General features: G+C 46.4%; 1 protein-coding gene across 3 annotated transcripts in view; it reads left to right on the top strand.

The window, feature by feature from the left end:
* LOC139273041 (tetratricopeptide repeat protein 7A-like) overlaps window positions 1-14,934 on the top strand; it is a 491,323-nt gene that overhangs the window by 230,516 nt on the left and 245,873 nt on the right. The gene's annotated exons all lie outside the window — the stretch shown is intronic.

Genomic DNA, 14,934 nt, shown 5'->3' with positions numbered 1-14,934 from the left:
AGCCTCTGACTTGCCCTTGTAACCACAGTATTTGTGTGGCCGGTCCATGTGGCTGCTCAATGGTGACCTCCAGGATGTTGATGGTGGAGAATTTGATGATGGTAATGCCATTGAATGTCAAGTGGAATGGTTAGACTTTTGCTTGTTGGAGATGTTCATTGCCTGGCACGTTCTTGGCACGAATGTTACTTGCCACTTATCAGCCCAAGCCTGAATGTCGTCCAGGTCTTACTGGATGCTGAAACGGCCGCTTTCATAATCTGAGGAGTTGCAAATGGAACTGAACACTGCAATCATCAGAGAACATCCCCGTTACCGACCTTATGATGGAGGGAAGGCCATTGATGAAGAAGCTGAAGATGGTTGGGCCTAGGACACTGCCCTGAGAAACTCCTGCAGTGATGTCCTGGGGCTGACATGATTGACCTCCAACAATCACAACCATCTTCCTTTGTGCAAGGTATGACTCCAGTCAGTGGAGAGTTTTTCCCCTGATTCCCATTGACTTCTGTTTTACTAGGGCTCCTTGATGCCGCATGCGGTCAAATGCTGCCTTGATGTCAAGGGCGTTCACTCTCACCTCGCCTCTGGAATTCAGCTCTTTTGTCCCTGTTTGGACCAAGGCTGTAATGAGGTCTGGAGCAGAGTGATCCTGGCGCAACCAAACCTGAGCATCGGTGAGCAGGTTATTGATGAGTAAGTACCACTTGATAGCACTGTCAACGACATCTTCCATCACTTTACAGATGATTGGGAGTAGACTGATGGGCCAGTAAGTGGCCAGATTGGAATTGCCCCACTTTTTGTGGACAGCACATACCTGGGCAGTTTTATACTTTGTCGGGTAGATGCCAGTGTCATAGCTGTACTGGAATAGCTTGGCTAGTTCTGCAGCACAAGTCTTCAACAGTATAGCTAGGATATTGGGGCCCATAGCCTTTGCTGTTTCCAGTGCGCTCAGACGTTTCTTGATATCACGTGGAGTGAATGGAATTGGCTGAAGACTGGCTTCTGTGATGGTGGGGACCTCAGGAGGAGGCTGATATGGATCATCCACTTGGCACTTCTGGCTGAAGATGGTTGCAAAAACTTCAGCCTTGTCTTTTGCACCCCTGTGCTGGGCTCTGCCATCATTGAGGATGGGGAAGTTCCCTCCTCCAGTTAATTATTTAATTGTCCAACACCATTTATGACAGGATGTGACACGACTGCTGAGTTTTGATCTGATCCGTTGATTGTGGGATCATTTATCTCCATCGATAGCATGCTGCTTCTGCTGTTTAGCATGCATGTAGTCCTGCAATGTAGCTTCATCAGATTGGCACCGCATTTTTACTTATGCCTGGTGCTGCTTCTGGCATGCTCTACTGCACTCCTCATTGAACCAGAGTTGGTCCCCTGGCTTGATGGTAATGGTAGAGTGAGGGATATGCCGGGCCATGAGGTTACAGATTGTGGTGGAATACATTCCTGCTGCTGCTGATGGTCCACGGCGCCTCATAGATGCCCAATTTTGAGCTGCGAGATCTGTTCTGAATCTATCCCATTTAGCACAGTGATAGTGCCACACAACACAATGGAGGCTGTCCTCAGTGTGAAAACAGAATTTCCAGTGATTTGCACTTCTGTAGGGCGGCAATGGCAGCGGTAAGCTCAGCTGGGCGGGCGGTCAGCTTCTAGCGCCCCGCCGGGGTTTTCGGGGCCGCTCTTGCGGGGGCGCGGACCATTACTGCCCGGAGGAGATGAGCCGGTGTGCAACAACCCTGGTTGCGACCCCGACTCACTTTTTGAGTCCTGCCCGACCCGTACACCCCGCAGTGCGCCGTCCTGGGACCGCCTGTAAAAATGGGCAGTCCGACCAATACCGACTGCAGTGAGGTAAGTAATGTCCACCTCAGGTATATGTGCTCGTTTTTTCTTTTAATTTTTTTTGCTATTTACGTTGTGATGGCGTGTGCTATGTATTGGGAATGTTTTTGGTGGTTTTTTTTTCCTGTTTGTTTTTTTCTCCCCAGCCCTCTCTGAGTGCTCAAAGGCCGGCTCTTTAGCTCGGGATTTTGACACGCTCAGCTGGCCTAGCGCTCTAAGCGAGGTGTACAACGCCTTTCTTAGCGCTCTGCCCCACACTCGGGCCCAGCTGCCCAATTTTAATGACTGAGGTGCAAACTGTTCCCGGACGCAAACTTTACTGCCCTGCAGCCATTACCCGCCCCCCCCCCGAAATCAGCAAAGCCGAAAATCCAGCTCTCCACAAGGAATGTGTAGTGGTCACGGCTGCCAATACTGTCATGGACAGATGAATCTGCGGCAGGTAGATTGGTGATGATGAGGTCAAGTAGGCTTTTCCTCATGTTGGTTCTCTCACCACCTGCTGCTGGCCCAGTCTGGCAGCTATGTCCTTCAGGGCTCAGTCCGTAGTGCTGGTCCCCCTCCCAGATTATGTTCTGAGCCCTTGTTACCCTCAGTGCTTTTGTATCTTCTGCTTCTTAGGCATTCCCTTGGAGTCGAGGATGATTTGCTTCCACACTAAAAATGAGTTCTCAGATGACTGATGAGTCCGATGCGAGACCTACAGTCTCTGTCACAGGTGGGGCAGACGGTGGTTCAAGGAACGGGTGGGTGGGGTGCTTGGGTTGTCGTGCGCTCCTTCTGCCGTTTGCGCTTGGCTTCAGCTTGCTCCCGGCGAAGAGACTCGAGGTGCCTGACGCCTTCCCGGATGCTTTTCCTCCACTTTGTGCGGTCCTGGGCCAGGGATTCCCAGGAGGCTTTGAGGGTGTCCTGGAAACCTTTCCTCTGCCCACCTAGAGCTCGCTTGCTGTATTGAAGCTCCAAGTAGAGTACTTGTTTTGGGAGTCTCGTATCAGGCATGCAGACGATGTGGCCTGTCCAACGGAGCTGATCGAGGGTGATCAGTGCTTCAATGCTAGGGATGTTGGCCTGAGCGAGAACACTGACGTTGGTGCGCCTATTCTGCCAATGGATTTTCAGGATCTTGCGGAGGCAGCATTGGTGGTACTTCTCCAGTGTTTTGAAGTGCCTGTTGTACATAGGCCATGTCTCTGAAGCATATAGGAGAGCGGGAATGACTACTACTCTGTAGACCATGAGCTTGGTGCCGGATTTGAGGTCCTTGTCTTCAAACATTCTCTTCCTCAGGTGACCGAAGGCTGCACTGGCACACTGAAGGCGGTGTTGGGCCTCGTCATCGACGTCTGTCCTTGTTGACAGTAGGCTCCCGAGGTATGGAAAATGGTCCACGTTGTCCAAGGCCTCGTCGTGCATTTTGATGATCGGGGAACAGTAATGTGTAGCGAGGGCACATTGGTAGAGGACCTTTGTCTTACGGATGTTTAATGTAAGGCCCATGCTCTCGTATGCTTCGGTGAAGATGTTGATGATAGCTTGGATTTCGGCCTCTGAGTGTGCGCAGACACAGGCGTCGTCTGCTTACTGTAATTCAATGACAGAGGATGGAACAACCTTGGATCTGGACTGGAGGTGACGGAGGTTGAACAGTTTCCCGTCTGTTCTGTAGATTAGCTCCACTCCACCGGGGAGCTTGTTGAGGATGAGATGGAGCATTGCAGCAAGGAAGACCGAGAAGAGCGTTGGTGCGATGACACAGCCTTGCTTAACCCTGGTCCGAACGTGAATTGGGTCTATGGTGGATCTGTTGGTCAGGATCATGAAATTAAAGCCCAATTTCTTGTCACAGTTGAATTGTCAACTCCCACACTGCAATGCAGAGATTCATACCAATGTATACCACTGTATCTTGGAGAGCTGCTATCTTATCAATGGCTGACACTGCAGCAGATTATAGACCTCATGAATCCAGTTAGAGGCAATAATTTTAGACAGATCATTTTGTTTCAATTAAGCGAGCAAAGCAAATGTTTAATATGGGTCGTGGATTAGTACCCGAAGTTTTCACAATTGAAATGCAATTACTAAATCCACAGTTGCGGCCCTAAGCCAAGGAATGACCAGTGAGACTTCAGCTTAGCATGAAAATCATACCCATGTCCCTATGAACCCTCATTTGTAATGTTGTGATAATATACAGAATTATTTGTAAGACACAATCCAAGTATCTACAAGCATCTCATAACGTAACTTGTAACATACCAGGGAAGCATTGTTGATTTCAGTTTTAAAATGTTCGTTCAATTCATGCCCCAGTTGATAAAAACAGTGTGTAGCAGGGCCATAAAGGTTTGATTTCTATGCTGTGTTGTCAGCTGTTGCTACAGTGGCACTGTAGGGTGGAGAAAGTCGGCAAGGTGATTACTTGTGATACCTAGCCTGTGACTATTGCTTTAAAATGGATGAAGATGGGCACTGGAAGATGACAGAATTGTGCCCCATATTCAAATAGCCTGACAATGCTAACAGTCTATGCTCACACATGAAGAATGGCTATTTGGGTGAGATAGTAGAGGGTGACTAATGCCTCGATCTTTGCATTGCCATTGTTAATGCCTTCAGGAGAGAAGATCGGCAAATTGGTTAGAAAAAAATTAAAAATATTTTTCTGACTCCGAGTGACGGGTGACATCTTTTTAGAAGGTTTAATATTGGATTGTGCTCTTGGTATGTTTGTCTTTTGAGTACTAGTTACAACTCCAATGTGTTGCTTTGGTTTACGTAATGATAGCAGTCATCGAAAGGATATTAACTGTATGGGGGTGGGAGGTTGTTATATGGCACAGACATTCTCCATCCGGCATTGCAGCTGCTGTCATTTTAATTTGTCGCCACATCATCCCATATATAGTAATTAGCACAGATTATTTTAGAAGCATGTGCTACACTGGCTGACTCCCATTTAATACAAAGTAATCTTCACCATTAAGTGTGGAATTGCATTTTCAGACCTCCAAAAGGTAATATTTATAAACCTTGCCTAAACAAAGTTTAAAAAAAATACACACTAAAACCAGAATATTAAAAGTTAAACATAGATTTAAGATATGAAAGCTTTTTTTCCAATTCAAACTTTCATTTGCACCGATGCACTTATTAAGCTAAAATAGCTTAGTGAAGTTCTGGTTTAAAGTAAAGCACAATGTATTCCCTTTGACCATCAGTGGGAGTGTAAGAGGAGCAGGTAGAATGTATCCTGGCTAAGGGCTTTGCTGGTGCATTCGTACTCCTATTCCTTTCAATTATATAAAAAAAAGTATTATTGCAAGCCACCATTGGGACCTAAGCTCTTCAAAATAACAGCCTAGATGTGATGGGGCACCCACGCTGCTTTGCCACTGGCATGATAGTAAAGGGGCCCTTAGTGGGAAAAGATTACTAGAATTAAATATCTTCATTCCCTATAGGGAATGGAGGGATAGCATTAGAGGGGTAGTAGTAGAAGGTACAGTCCCCCTGCTGGGCTTATCAGTGGTGACATTGGCGCAATTAAGATGTGATTGCAGTAGATAGGGTAAAGAGGAGATTTACGAGGATGTTGCCAGAACTGGAGAATTTTAACTATGAGAAAAGATTGGAGGCTGGGGTTGTTTTCCTTGGAATCGAGAAGGCTGAAGGGAGATTTAACTGAACTGTATAAAATTATGAGGGGCCTAGATAGAGTGGATAGGAAGGACTTATTTCCTTTAGCAGAGAGGTCAGTAATGAGGGGGCATAGATTTAAAGTAATTGTTAGCTGGATTAGAGGGGAGTTGAGGAGAAATTTTTGCACCCAAAGGGTGGTGGTGGTACTTTGAACTCTCTGCCTGAAGGGATGGTAGAGGCAGAAACCTACATCACATTTAAAAAGTACTTCGATATGCACTTGAAGTGCCATAACCTGCAAGGCTATGGACCCAGAAAGTGAGATTAGGTTGGCTAGCTCTTTTTTGGCCAGCACAGACACAATGGGCTGAATGACCTCCTTCTGTGCCTTAAATTTCTATGATTAGATGAATTTACAACGTAGCTCACGAATATCCCCAAACATACCCTGAAACATAGAAACATAGAAACTAGGTGCAGGAGTAGGCCATTCGGCCCTTCTAGCCTGCACCGCCATTCAATGAGTTCATGGCTGAACATGCAACTTCAGTACCCCATTCCTGTTTTCTCGCCATACCCCTTGATCCCCCTAGTAGTAAGGACTTCATCTAACTCCTTTTTGAATATATTCAGTGAATTGGCCTCAACAACTTTTTGTAAAGAGAGTGAACTTCAGCCCTCCTCACCCCCAAGTATGCTATTTTGGGGCAAATTATGCTGAGCAGTGTGTGTTTTGAACCTATTTGCAGCTTCCCCGCCCGCCCTATATTTCCATTGGAATTGTGACAGATTTGCGTCCCTTGCTGACTGTAAATCAGGCAGCCCATAGTACAATGAGAGCTGCAGTTGAGTGAGAGGCAAGAGTTCGGGGCCCAGAAGAAGCGAGGGCCTAGGGGCAGCACGGGCCAGCCCACACTGCGATATGTGTGCACACTAGGTCCGTGCAGCAGAGCTGGTCTCCAGTTGTCTTGGTTAAGACCAAGACCTAGCTCTGTCAAGCCCGTGTGATGGCTGGTGTGCAACAGCCACCACACATTAACAAAATCTACGCACAGGCATCTTCCACCCTTCAAGATGTAGTTCGGGATCGGGAATATCAGGTCCTTCATTGAAACACCTGTGAACTTATCCCTTTTTGGTGTGGAAGCAAATCATCCTCGATACGAGGGACTGCCTAAGAAGGCAGAAGGAATTTCCAAACTGAAATGTGGTCCTATCCCAAAATACAATAAATTTTTTCAATACACATACAAAAGAAATGCCACATCTCTAACCTTTATGAAACATCCAGCAGGGTGCACTGTGAACAATAGTATTGACCAAGGTACCTTTCATTTTTTTCACAATTTTCTCCCCTTTCCACTTCTTTCCTGAAGACATTGGGGGTAATTTTCAGAAGAGTGGGTGTCCTGCAGGTTTCTTTTCTGTGTCATCTTTTGTTCATTGTGTATATCAGTGATTTGGAGATGGGCTATATGGGCTAGAGAGAGTGGTGTCCAAATCTCCTGATGATTCTACAACAGGGGACATAGAACATAAGAACATAAGAAATAGGAACAGGAGGAGGCCATACGGCCCCTCGAACCTGCTCCGCCATTCAATAAGATCATGGCTGATCTGATCATGGACTCAGCTCCACTTCCCTGCCCGCTCCCCATAACCCCTTACCCCCTATCATTCAACAAACTGTCTGTTTCTGTCTTACATTTATTCAATGTCCCAGCTTCCACAATTCTTCGAGGCAGCAAATTTCACAGATGTGGATCATTCCGAGGACCAGAGGAAGCTGCAAGGGGATTTTGATAAGATGATGGAATGGGCAGAAAAGTGGCAGATGGAATTCAATTTCTGTAAATGTATTAGTTAAATTAATGAAAATAATAATTATACTTTGGGGGAATCTGGGCAATGTGGGAGAGCTGAGGGATTTAAGGTTTTGTTCATAAGGCATTAAGACTGCACCTCAAGTGGTTAAGACCATAAAAAATGGCATAGAATATAAAATGTTGAAATGTAATTATGAATCTGTATTAAATGCTAGTAATACTACTGTTGGAGTACTATGTGCAGTTTTGGCCTTCAGACTATGGGAAGGATGTTGAGGCAATGAGAGAGTCTATCACATATTTACTCATCATCATAGGCAGTCTCTCAGAATCGAAGAAGACTTGCTTCTACTCTTAGAATGAGTCCTTAGGTGGCTGAACAGTCCAATACGAGAGCCACAGTCCCAGCCACAGGTGGGACAGACAGTCGTTGAGGGTAAGGGAGGGTGGGACAGGTTTGCTGCACGTTCTTTCCGCTGCCTGCGCTTGTTTTCTGCATGCACTGGAGGATGCACTTCCTCCACTGAGGGCGGTCTTTGGCCAGAGACTTCCATGTGTCGGTGGGGATGCTGCACTTTATCAGGGAGGCTTTGAGGGTGTCCTTGTAACGTTTCCTCTGTCCACCTTTGGCTCGTTTGCCATGAAGGAGTTCCGAGTAGAGCGCTTGCTTTGGGAGTCTCGTGTCTGGCATGCGGACAATGTGACCTGGCCAGCGGAGTTGATCGAGTGTGGTCAGTGCTTCAACGCTGAGGATGTTGACCTGGTCGAGGACACCAATGTTGGTGCATCTGTCCTCCCAAGGGATTTGTAGGATCTTGCAGAGGCATTGTTGGTGGTATTTCTCCAGCGACTTGAGGTGTCTACTATACCTGGTCCATGTCTCTGAGCCATACAGGAGGACAGGTATTATTACGGCCCTGTAGACCATGAGCTTGGTGGTAGATTTGAGGGCCTGGTCTTTGAACACTCTTTTCCTCAGGCGGCCGAAGGCTGTGCTGGCGCATTGGAGGCGGTGTTGAATCTCCTCATCAATGTTTACTAGGATACTGCTGAGTGATACACTGAGGAGGCTTGTGTGGAGCATAAACACCGGCATAGACGAGTTGGGGCGAGTGGCCTGTTTCTGTGTTGTAATTGCTGTGTAATGTTTAGAGGAAATACAAATATGAAGAAAGTCTTGAAAACAGCTTTCATTGAAACAGATGAGATTAAGGGGTGATTTGATAGGTGTTTAAACTTATGAAGGGATGGGACAGAGCTGATAGAAACAGACTGTTTTCAGTGATTGCAGAGTCTTCAACAAGGGGGCATTGATACTAGGTTAAATGTGAGATTTCGGTCCGCAAGCAGGTGAACCACTTTGTCACAGGGTTGTGAGGCTGTGGAACGCACTACCAGAGTTAGTGACTGAAGCAGCGACCACGTCAGCATTTAAGCATAGATTGGATAGGTAATTGAAGGAAAGAAAGGGGAATCAAGGACGATCGGAACAGAGTGGCCACACGGGACTAGGACTTCAGTTTGTGGAAGACTATTGCCAGCTCGGTCTGGTTGGGCCGAATGGCCTGTTTCCGTGTTGTACTTGTATGTTTAAAAAAAAATTCAAACCTTCCAGCTGGTAGAGAGAATAGGTTTTATCCCATCAGTCTGGGCTAGATTTGAACTCGGGTCTAACAGGTGGAAGGGAAGTGTATTTAGACTATCATGTAATCTCTGCTTCGACTAGTGAAAGAACAGTGTCTTGCCATCACCTATGACCACACCATCTGCATAAAGTGTAAGGATCCGTCGACTGCTCACCTGCAGCTTGGCCAATACATGCAATTCTCAGATGAGTGAAGCTAAAAGAATACTTGGACCTTACATTGAGACTCTCCCCGAGAACTGTGAGTAATGACAAAGTTGCACTGGCTTTACAAGTGAGAGGAAGGTGGTGTAGAGCTGAGTGGGTGTGGAAAGCAAATGTGTACTCAAAAGGATTTAAAAACAAATTTGCATCGCTTTTTTCTGTGCATGCATGCCTGTTTGGTACCACACGTGTGCACTCGATGTGGTCGCACATGCGCTGTACCAAACCGTGCACCTACTGCCTGCAACACCACGCTTCCCTCAGCTCAGTGCAGAGAAGGTCAGGGGAACGGATGGGATGGGAGAGGAGAGGGAATCGAAGGGAGAGAGGAGAGGAGCGGGGACCTAAGGGGAGGGGGAGAGGAGAGGCGATCTAGGGGAGGAGCGGGGGGAGATAGGAGGGGATCCAAGGGTATGGGGGGGGGGGGGGGCGGGGATGGAAGAGGAGAAGGGATCTCAGGGCGGGGGGAGAGAGGAGCGGAGAGGAGATCCAAGGGAGAGGAGAGGGGATCCATGGGGTTGGAATGGGGAGGTGGCGGAGGGGAGAGAGAAGGCGATCTTGGGGAGATGATCCAGGTGAAGCGGGTGGAGGAGTTCCGGGGTGGGGGGGGGAAGAGGGATTCTAAGGGGCGGGGGTGGGGGGGTGGTGGGGGGGTGGTGGAGAGGAGAGGAGAGGGGATCCATGGGGGAGAGAGGAGGCGACCTTGGGAGGGAGATGATCCAAGAAGCGGGGGGAGAATGGATCTGACGAGGGGGAGGAGCTAAGGGGATTCAAAGGGAGGGGGGGGGGAAGAGAGGAGGAGTGATCCAAGGGTGGAGAAGATCAGGAGCTCAGAACAAAGGTTATGAACTCGGGGAGAGAATGTCAGGAACTTGTTGAGGGGGAGCACCGTGGGGAGGGGGAAAGAGCATGAGCCAGGTCTAAAGGAGGGGGAGTTGAGAGCAAGAATGTGATGCAGATGGGATGATAGATCACATTCTCCCGCCCTTTGTTAGGCCTAAATCATGTTTTTCCACCCCCCACTCCCTTTATACCTGCACCATGTTCTCCTACTCCCCGCGCACCCCCCCCCAACCGAGACTGCAGCGGCTCAAAAGGGCAGTTCAGGAACACTCTCAAGGGCAACTGGGATAGACAATAAATAAATAAATTTTTACAACTGAGCGTATTCTGTGCAGTGTTCCCTGTGAGCGGCCGCGCAGCACTCCAGGGAACCCGTGCAACCAGCTTATCTTCTGTTCAATACAAAACCTGGAGTGATTATTTGCACAAACAAATTTGAGTGTAAAGACCGTCCTGCCCCCTCCCCCTCCCCCATCCTCTGCACTGTCGCTGTGCACGTGCACCGGTCGCTCCAACCGCGCATGCACCTAGATTTCCTGTAGCCCAACACAAACTCCAGAACTCCAGAACCCATTCACAGGCTGAACCTGGGGCGGGGGGGGGGGGGGGGGTGGGGGGGGTGGCAGGAGTGGGGAGAAAGTCAGGAACGCCCGGGGGAGAAGGGGGGGGGTGGCGATGGAGAAAGTCAGGAACGTGTGGGGGTGTGGGGGGGGCAAGGGATGGTGGAGGTCAGGAACGTGGTGGGGGGAGTGGGGGTTGCGCAAAGGAGGTCAGGAACACGGGTGGGGAGGTGGGGTGGGGGAAGAAGGTCAGGAACTTGCTGGGCAGGGGGGGGAAGAAGGCCCTCTCGTGGGAGGGTGAGCCTTGTCATCTGAAAGCAGTAATGTTAACACTGTGAGCTCTGTGTGGAGCCTGGCAAGGAGACCCATCAATAACCTGGTCTTGTCATCCAAGGGGACCAATCAGAACTTTGGTGTTGCAGATACACACTGCCAACGTGGGTTTGCCCATTACCCATTCTTTGTTCTTGGAAGCTCCTTCTTCAGAAACCATTTTGCCGTTTTCCCCATGAGGAAAGCAGCTTGTGCTTTCTTTTCAGTGTTATATATAAATAAACACCCCTTAATCGAGGGTTTTGTTTAAAAGTGCTTCTAGAAACTGCTGGCAGATTAAAGGAGATTAATTACCAGAATAAAATAGCTGTTTTAATAACGTCTAAGATGGAAGAGAAGTGGTAATAAATGTTGCAAATTTGATTACTGAACTACAGTTTGGCATTCATTATTATGCGGGAGGTGAGGACTGCAGCTGCTTTGGCTTCGAAGACCTCATTTTTCTTCATGGAACAATCGGGCTTCATATCATCAGTGATGTCATCACACCCTGTGTCTTGCTCAGAGAGCAGACAGTCTGAATGCGCCAGAATAATTGTAGGTTTTTCCCCCTACTTTTACACTTAAAAATATTGATTTTCTTTTTTTAGAAAAAAAACAGTTTCCAATGTTCCTTTTTATTGATTCATTTGCATCAAATCATCTTGGCGCCACTAAAACGGCAAAAGCGAACGAGGAGCTCTGTACTTGCGGTTATTATTTTCTTGCCGCAGTTCTCACCCAGTCAGCACAATGTAAAACTGTAAATGCTGAAAGCCAGAGATAAAACCAGCAAATACGCAAAGTACACAGCAGGTTGTTTAGTGTCTGAAAGAGAAAAATAGGCCAATATTTTGGGCAAGGCCTGACATCAGAGTTGGTGTAGTCAAGGTGAAGAGACCCATTTATTAGGATTGATTCTAAGCAAAGGAGAGAGGGGGAAGAGAACATGAGGTAAAAGTCAATTTTTAATTAGTTAACATATTTTAACCTTTGATCTCTTTCTGTTCTCCCCTCTCCTTCGATTTTATAAAAGAATGCATTCAGCCTGACTGTGTCAGTTCTGATGAAGGGTTCCACCTGAAACATTAACCTATCTTGCACTCTCAGCTGCTGTTCACCCTGACACACATTTCCAGCATCTAATGCTTTTATTGCTGAGTCTTCGTTTACAGTCGAGCTGCAGCATTTGAGACACGGTGAGACAACATTGATACAGCAGCAGATTCTCTCTTGCAGTGAATGTACTGAAAAGCATCCTTGTCACTGCAATGCTGCATCGTGTATTTTTACAGGAAATCCTTGCTTGGGAATCCCAAGTTGACTGCATTGCGACTGAAACGTAAAACCTCAGGTATAAACCATCCCATGTAGGGCAGTTTCATTTCACCTGAATGATATGATTTCAAGCACTCTACACAAACTATTCTGCATTATCTGGAATTTCTTCTTTAGATAGTTATCCAGTGAATACTGCTTTAAAGCGGCCATTAGTGGGGTCAGGATCAGGGTCAGCTGTGATGACCCTTTGGTTGAGTAGCCTGGTGATGCTCACCATCTAGGCTAATAAATGAAGGATTAACTCTTGGGCAAAGTACTGGTGGGGAGTCAGCATTTTCAGGAGGGGGAATTTGGATTTGGATTTAAGATCAATCAGGCTTTCCAGTTTGTGTTTTCAGTACCTCGAGGAGGGTTTTTGAATAAAATCAAAAAATATATGTGTTAAAGCACCCCATTAAATGTCTCCAGGCTCCCTAGAGTGCGATACAGTGAGTGATATGTTTTGTAGATTTATTGCATCTGCTCTGGTACCAAGGATTTCTATGGAAACTGAGGCAATCTGCAGCTTCCTGGATATGTACTTTTTGGAGCTGGGGAATAGATGCATGTCACAAAGTGAGTGAGCTACATATGTAGACAAAAATGCAAGCACCCCATACATCGAAAATGCATGACTTACAGATACCCAGGGCAGGTTGTCCACCTTCCTGCTCTCCTGGTCGCAGGTTGTATGCAACCTAAGGAGACCGGGAGTACTGATGGGAGAATAAAAAGAAGGATTTTTGCCATTAAACCGGGCTTAGTTTTGAACAAGGAAAAGGGAGAACAAAATAAATTTAATACTGACGAATCCACAGCACGATGAGATGGTGGATAAAAAAGAAGCTGATATTTGAATTAATAATGAGTAGCAGGTGCAAGTGATTGATGTCATAAATCGACACTTTACATTCAAACCACAATTTATTTAATGTGAATTCATATTTTAATAGAACAGTGAAATGCAGCAAAAGTCCTTGGAAGCTACTGGTGCTGGCCTGCTACCAGTTCTAACTGGGCATTTTGATGTTTTTGTCCCAATCAATAATGCAATTTTGGGGTGCCGCAGGGATCAGTGCTGGGACCCCAACTATTTACAATCTATATTAACGACTTGGAAGAAGGGACTGAGTGTAACGTAGCCAATTTTGCTGACGATACAAAGATGGGAGGAAAAGCAATGTGTGAGGAAGACACAAAAAATCTGCAAAAGGACATAGACAGGCTAGGTGAGTGGGCAAAAATTTGGCAGATGGAGTATAATGTTGGAAAGTGTGAGGTCATGCACTTTGGCAGAAAAAAATCAAAGAGCAAGTTATTATTTAAATGGAGAAAGATTGCAAAGTGCTGCAGTACAGCGAGACCTGGTGGTACTTGTGCATGAAACACAAAAGGATAGTATGCAGGTACAGCAAGTGATCAGAAAGGACAATGGTATCTTGGCCTTTATTGCAAAAGGGATGGAGTATAAAAGCAGGGAAGTCTTGCTACAGCTTTTTAAGGTATTGGTGAGGCCACACCTGGAATACTGCGTGCAGTTTTGGTTTCCATATTTATGAAAGGATATACTTGCTTTGGAGGCAGTTCAGAGAAGGTTCACTTGGCTGATTCCGGGGATGAGGGGGTTGACTTATGAGGAAAGGTTGAGTCGGTTGGGCCTGTACTCATTGGAATTCAGAAGAATGAGAGGTGATCTTATTGAAACATATAAGATTATGAGAGGACTTGACAAGGTGAATGCAGAGAGGATGTTTCCGCTGATGGGGGAGACTAGAACTAGAAGGCATGATCTTAGAATAAGGGGCTGCCCATTTAAAACAGAGATGAGGAGAAATTTCTTCTCAGAGGATTGTAAATTTCTTCTCTCTGAGTTAGCGCATTCCACAGATTCTCTGAGAGCTGTGGAAGCTGGGACATTGAATAAATTTAAGACAGAAATAGACAGATTCTTAAACGATAAGGGGATAAGGGGTTATGGGCAGGGAAGTGGAGCTGAGTCCATGATCAGATCAGCCATGATCTTATTGAATGGCGGAGCAGGCTCGAGGGGCCATATGGCCTACTCCTGGTCCTATTTCTAACGTTCTTAATTTTCTCCCTCTATTTTCATTTTTATCCAGAATTAACTGCATTTTAGTACAAATGAATTCTGTATTTGCAGTCATATTTAAATTGTTAGCTTCTGTTACTCTTAGCTCTCTCTTCGGGCATTTTTCCCGACCCAGCACAATAGATAGCTCACATAGACAAGCACGCTAACTCTGTGTCGACAGAGTGATTCTGAGCACAAGGTAACCTGGGATAGTGTGTTCCAGCTCAACAGTAGATTTGTTTATTGTTTCTACATATTATATTTCTACCGTTCAGCCTCGTCAACTCAGAGAATGAGTAACATCAGCCACATCACTTTATACCAGACTAAACTAGCAAATGGGTTTATTCGGAGGTAGTTGTGTACAGTAGCAGCAGTTACAGCCAGCTGCCAAAGTCAATTCAAATAACACAGTAGCTTTAAACCAGTTCATGAAAGGTCAATCAGATAAACCAGTCAGTTGAGGGTCCTTTGAACAATGCACAGCTGTTGCTGGCGGTAACCATCTGTTTAGATTGTGGCGTTACTTAATAGCTTGGTGAAACATATCAATTGTTTCCATCATTTAGTTGATTGTTTTCTCAATGGCGTATGCCTGCAGGTAATCAACAATATTGGCTT

Source organism: Pristiophorus japonicus, chromosome 9 (assembly GCF_044704955.1).
Source record: "Pristiophorus japonicus isolate sPriJap1 chromosome 9, sPriJap1.hap1, whole genome shotgun sequence".
NCBI lineage: Eukaryota > Metazoa > Chordata > Chondrichthyes > Pristiophoridae > Pristiophorus > Pristiophorus japonicus.
The sequence above is the reverse complement of the archived record's forward strand: the minus strand, read 5'-3'. Positions and strand labels throughout refer to the sequence as shown.